Consider the following 7500-nt stretch of genomic DNA (forward strand, 5'->3'; position numbering starts at 1 on the left):
TTCATTGTATCAACTTTATCCTGTATTCTAAAATCCCTAACCCTATTATCACAGTCTCCTTCATTTTATCTGTACTTCTAAAACTAGATATGGTACACAGCATATATACTAGGGCAAGTGTGCTTCAGTCTTGCAGTCAATTTCATCCTATGCCTGATTGTATTTTGTTAATTTATAATAACACTCATTGTCCAGGCCTACATGGTATGTATGACGTGTTAATCTTGGTGGTCATTGTGAACAATACAACTACTATATGTAAAACTGTAATTGCTGTCCACTGCCATAATTTGTTCAAAACGTTGTAAGGGGAGGGGGGGGGGGAGGTAAGTTTGAATTTGGTTTACTACCACTATTCCCGATCGATGATAAATCTGATTTAAAAATATCTATTTTAAATTTACAATGTTTTCTATTCTTTATTACGTTCATAAAATCATGACAAAACACTGATCGAGGTGCAGTTAATCAGAGAGTGATCTCGAAGGTCAAAAGTCAAATTTGGTGAAGTCTCACTAAAATCCATGGTGACAACTGTAGCTGCAATGTGTCTCATACAGCTCAGACCACCAAGTTGTTAGGTGGTCTGGGCGTAGAGTAACATAACGTATAATATTGCATCAGACAACGCCGGGACTTCTACCTTTTTATGATCATACCATTTCCCTCTAGACTAACGACTACTCGCCATAATGTAGGGCAAAGAACGCGTGGCCGACCGCACTCACGCGTCAAATTTGTCATCAGACCACGTCCTGTCATCCGATACCAACATAACATCATTGGTTCGCACATGATGACAGAAATTACATACGTATATACACAACCACCAACTTTCAATCGATGCCTAACATCCCTTTGTCTAATCAACCGTGCATTTTCACCAGAATATATTAATTATTTCAGTAATACCAAGCTAAGACGAGGGTTTCGAATTATAAGGTGACATCATTTCAAATGTTCATGCTATTTTCCTCACATCCCGCGGCCATTATATTATAATTATAAGTCTGTAATAAAGTACGCCAACTCGGATATATATATTTCATGTCAGGATCATTTTTATCATAAACTGTAAAATATTTTTCCTTGTATACCCATGTTACATACACAATGTATAATCGTAAACCATCAATATTGTTGGACAATAGTTTAACTGTCATGATATAAATGACGTAGCGGTATAAAGCATACCCGCTATATATGGTGCATTCCTCAAATTCCGTAAATACTTTGTAAGCATATAAAAATAGTGTCATGTTTGGAGAAAGCAGGGTTTCAGTACGCAGTCGGTAATTTTTTTCCTTGGAGTGGAAGGAAATTTTCATGTTACGTTGGATGACATTTAGTCAGAAACATAATTCCCTTCCGTTGTACATATCCGTATTCGTAGACATAAACAAATTTAGTGTATTACGTTGCCAAGACGAGAAATTGTCGCAATCGGCTATAAATAGTTCATTACATTGATAAAATCAATATTTAAAAATATCCGGAAATTTCAATGAATTGTGTTTCTGGTTTATTTAGATGTTGCCCTACTCGACCTCTTATTTAAAATCTAAATTATTACAGTTCATAATTTTACAATTTCATCATTCTTTTTCGTAAGTGTTATGTCTTTGATAATTTACAACCAGTTGGTTGCATTATAACAGATTTATAACGTGTAGAAACACTCCCAGTGACACGTTTTCCGGGAAATTACATTTTAGAAGACTACAGCGTGTGACGTCAATTACGTCACGGAAGTCGTGTTTCTGTGCGGTTAATAGTACATTGCGGTGTTGACACCGATGTACTTTATACTCAGTTTCGTACAAGAGTACAATCACGTAGACATTGATTTAAAAAACGTAAAACTCAACCCCTGGGAACTCAACACTGCATATTCAGGTTAATGTATCCCAAGAGCGCCACGATCACACCACGTTTATGATTTATTTGATTTGATGACAGGACCATAGATACTTTTTAAAATGTAACCTTTCAAAGAAAGGTGAAAGAGAAGAAATACGACTTGTCTCAAGAATTGATAGTACCGACTACTTGATCGTACATATGGATTGACTTCACACTGTCAATGTCAGAAAGCCATCGAGACAGGACTCATTCATATTCCATTAATACCTGTTATTTTCTTTTTACAAATAATGTAAGAATTTCAGATTATTTAATGTTTCACTTGGAAGGCTTTTCGATTTACTCCAGCTGAAAGTATCGTCTAAATTTTATATTTTTTTTCTAATTTGTATAAAACAATTCAAACCCATTAAATAAAATAGGGTAACTGCAATTTTCGAAAATAGAGGTCAAATTTGCCAAAATTAAACCATTTTTTAGAATTATTCCATATGACCATCGAATATAGTGTTAACTCTAGGCAAAATCAAAATATCAACTTGTCTATTCCCTGAAAAAAAAATTGACCGTCAAAATTCCATTCGTTGTTTCAAAGGGATAAGGAACAACTTTAAATTTCAATATGCATGGCACAGTCAGATATTTGATTTTCAGGAATACTAGTCGCCGAGGTGCAGTCTGTATAGAGACACTAAATACAAATCAAATTCACAACAAATGGTGATCAATGCATTATGTAATCAAAGGATTTTACATGTACTAAAGTTTAACAATTAATGTGTATGTAATCAAAGGATTTTACATGTACTAAAGTTTAACAATTAATGTGTATGTAATCAAAGGATTTTACATGTACTAAAGTTAACAATTAATGTGTAAAGAGTGTTGAGAAAACAGGATGAAAGCTCTCCGAGTCTACTTTACGTTGACATAGAAACCAAGGGGAGAGTTACAAATGCATTTATATTAAAAGGTTAAAAACCCAGGATTTAACAGGAAAATTGGTAGAAACAACCTAGCTATTCGTACTAGTACTCAACACCAGTAGAGACAGCCCATTCGTACTAGTACTCCAACACCAGGAGAGACAGCTCATTCGTACTACTAGTAGTACTCCAACACCAGTAGAAACAACCCATTCGTACTAATACTCCAACACCAGTAGATATGTACCCTATATATGAACTTAAAGGTGAAGTAATAATTTAAGAAAACGTTTAATTAGAATTGAGGACACCATGATATATCGCATCTATATGCATGGGAATACACCCTGATGTCTCACAGATTTATCTAATTGCGTTAAGTGGTTGGATAATGGATTCCACCTTGAGAATGATATATGCATAGATTTCTGTTGTAGCATTTCTCGTATGTTTTTTTTAAATTTCAACTGGGAATTCATAGTTTTTCATAGGAAATTTAAATCTATAGGGACACAGTAAGTCGGTCTTATACTGATCACAGATGTTACGGTGTAAATGGGAAGTAGGATTGGAAAGCATAGATTCGGCCTAACCTATCTAAAAATCGTGCCGTTGACATGGAAACTCGTATTTGGTATGAGCGATTCGGTAGCATTTGTTTTAATGTTGATGCAAGCCGACAATTGTAGTCAAAACTATGCTTTTTATTCGAGCAAAGTATACGATCAAATTAAATTTGGTGAAAAATAGTAACGTGGTGGTGGTGGTGGTGGTGGTGTGTGTGTGTGTGTGTGTGTGTGTGTGTGTGTGTATTGGAGGCGGTGGTCATAATGAAAACACAGACATTATAGTCATACTAGTGTGTCTGTTGTATATGTGTGGACAAGAGTTAAATGAATGTGTTGGAATCCAAATCAGTCAATAGGCTAGCATCTCTTACAATTTATAATAATAGTACTTGACGGACGACTACACGGGGTCAACAGCTACATGATGTAGGTAGTAGTTACCGCAAATAATTTACCCAAATATCAATATGTTGACATTTCCCATCGTTTAAAGATTGTATCAATATAACATGATCCAGGGTCCATAGTTTGTATTTGAAGACTGATCATTTCTCAACAAATACTTTTGACAACTTAAGACACCGTAGGCTGACATAAATTCGGCAATGCATCGTTGTATTTACTCATGGCTTTACTAGATTACCTTTCGTAACTTATCCAAAGTTTATACTTTAAGCCAGAAGGCTTATGTGACATTTTAAACAAATGTATGTGAATTTCATGGTTTAAATTGGTAGATTTATGGCATGTCGTTTCACCTGTTGCAACCAACATTCTTTGGCAAGGGACTGGTGACCACGAGTAACGATTCACTGTATACGGCTACATATGTGTGCAAATGTCTTGTTTACAAATATAAGGTCTACATTCGGTCTCCTTTCGTTTCCTTAGAGATCACATGGCTGTAGTAGTTTAGAATGCCGACTAGACACTGAAATAGTAGCACATACACTAGAATTACTACAACACGGTAGGACCAGACACGTTATCAGTATTTGCCTCCACAGTTAGATCGAGTCAAATATGGTTTATTCTTCATATCCATTATCGACACATTTTAATCAGATTAAGTTCGAGATCTCTGTATTGATTGTACAAGTTACCACTTCTGCATAGTTGCATATAGTCATGGTTGGTATTTATTGAATCTCAGACCAAATACTTGACTGTATCTGAGGTTGAACTGAATATGGTAGCCATTACCATGACAACTGTTAGAAATGGTACAGTCCAACCTGAAATACATTCTTACTTAAATAAATCTATGCTTGAATTGTGTAAAACTCAACTACTAAACCATTATTGTGTTAATAATGATTTCTCTTCGTTATCATAAACTAACTCTATAGTGTTCTTGTCATGATATAAATTTAGTTTTCTACTATCCCGTTGTCAACGATTGGGACAAAACCTGGATGCAGTCCCCACCCCCACCCCACTCCGGACTAAAAATATGTCATAAAATCATTTATTTAGTTACGTAATCCCAAATGTTTCAGATCTTCCGGTCTAAGAGTGATGAGTAAATAAATGTATGTAACAATTTAATAACTAGACTTACGGAAGTTGGCTTCATGTATGAGAGGGGGGAATGGGGCTCTGAACATGGACAAAGTTCAGCCAGTTTGTATGGTAGTTGGGTTAGCCAAAACCAGACGTGTGGTTGCATTCTCCATCACAAAAAATAGTAGAGAAAAGAAACCGTTCAGATCTAGACGTGACACCTCAAAATTGTGTGACTAGAAATCAAATAATTGATTTTAGGGAAGTCAGTGTAGTTGTAACGTAAATACAGTTTAACAACCTGCATGATAACAATTATTTCAAAACTGCCGCTCCCTAATTATCCATGACAAACGAAGTAGAACAAATAGTATTAACTAAAATTTCACTTCAGATGTAGCGATTGAAATAAAACGTACATCTATATGATATCACATGTGTAGGTATCGTTACTGACAGACATATACATGTAAACTGTTTTGTTTACGAATGATTATGAGTTTAAAACGTCGTACTTAGAACTTAAAATAATGCCAACAGATACATGGTGTTAGTCATGACGTCATCTAATTTCATATTGTCCATCATTATTTCCTTCTTAATATAGCTAATTATATTCAATACAAAATGAATAATCATCCCAATCAATCATAATTAATTGTAATGTTCTACTTGTATCTAATGAGTACCAATAATTGCCTTTCAAGTGTTGACAAAGACCGTAGAAGCGAAATCCCCAAACTCAAGGCGAAGACTATCGGTGCAATGTGCTCATTTTTCTTGCCTACATTGAGACTATTGAAAAATCGAAACACGATCCATAACGAAATAGATCTATAAGTATAAAGTGTTTGAACAGTGCAACATATCAGGTAGTACAAATTATCCACGTCTACATGACTGTATTGGGAGCATGTCAAAACTCGTGTCTTGATTTGAAGTAACAGACCGTGTCCAGCATTCAAACGAATCTAATGACATAACCTTCGGATAAAATTGCATCTTTTTTATCCAACTTACAGCGAAAATATACGCATTATTGAAATTACTCGGCGTGACGAAGCTTCTATCATATAGCAACCACAAAACAATATTTACAAAGTTTTAGATTCTCTGTCCGTTTCAACTTGTTTGTGAGTGAATTAAGCTAAATTTAACCAACAGAAAGGTTTAAAAATATCACATTGATTGGTTCACCTCTCAATGCTGTCAACGAGTGCTATGCAATTAATAATACTTGCTACTATAGAAGCTCGATCTTTGGTTCGGCATTTGCTTGCGGGCTTTGTCGGTTCCAAAATATCCCGTGTCACTGTTTCGAATGGAACGAGAGTTCATAGGGCAAATTGAAATAATAGAACTAAAGCATGCAAGAATTGGAATATTTGATACAATGCATCAGTCATTCGGTATTATGCAGGCTGAATATTGTAACGTGTTTTCCTTTGAACGAAGCGAGTTAGAACAAAGATTACGTTCTTAGTCAAAATCATCAGAATTGGTTATTTCATTTGTTGTGTTGCAATTTTGACACATTTTTACACATTTTAACACACATCTATAACGATATTCATCCCAACCCATCTATATCTACCTCATTAATTAGTTTGAGAACAATGCGGGTCTGTCTAGACAGTGAAGACATTTATTCAGACACGATCATGCTGTGCACACTAATGTCAATTTAAGAAAAAAAACTGCCAAACGACGCTTTCGCTTCGATGATGACTCAAAGTTCTGAACATTATGTGAGCATGTAAATGATATACAAAACGAATTAAACCGCCCCGCAGACTAGATTTGCTTCGTAAATGACTGAAACAAACTGCATGGTTGACTCTCTGAGTTTAACACACTGACAGTCCCCCAAGGTGGAATACGCCAACTCAACTCTCATTACACTCCTGAAGTTGATATTATCCCTGCAGCAGCAGCAGGTTACGATTACGACAAGAATTATAGCAAGAATTAAAGGATTAATGAAGAAAATCGAAGCCTAGAGCAAACATTATGTCTAGAGGATAAATCAATAAATAACTGAAATCTAGTGAACATTTATTTACATGTATCCGTTTCTAGGGATCAAAAGTAAATCGATTTCATACAATGGATTTGTTTTGATCAAAATTCCTTTAGCGCACTGAGTGAAACTGTGGCTATTTTAAACACAGTCCCATAACCAAAGCATCAGCCTAAGATTAATTAACGACCATTGCATTTGACCGTCCAACCACAACGAATGCACAAACACAAAGAGTCTAGCCCTGACGTGTAAAAGCCAGTGTGAGGAGTAAATTGTCAGTTGACTATTTATCATTTTTTCCTAAACAATAGTACAGACACAACGTATGTGTATGTATCACGCAATATTGAATATTGCCTTGAGTCACATAGTAACATATTGTACGATTGCAGTCAACCCGAGTAGTTGAAATAACGAGATTTTGCTCTACCAATAGAGTTCTTCAGCCGCAATGCATGGACAGTGCATATGTCTTTGTGTCTTTCAGCAAATTTGTACTCATTCACACAGACCCAATCAGTTTACTTACAACCCCGATATTTGGGACGTTGGGGTTTTCATTGAAAGTGTACAACATTCACACATTCACACATACCCGTCTAATGTCAATCGTTTT

Source organism: Glandiceps talaboti, chromosome 3 (assembly GCF_964340395.1).
Source record: "Glandiceps talaboti chromosome 3, keGlaTala1.1, whole genome shotgun sequence".
Taxonomy (NCBI): Eukaryota; Metazoa; Hemichordata; class Enteropneusta; family Spengelidae; genus Glandiceps; species Glandiceps talaboti.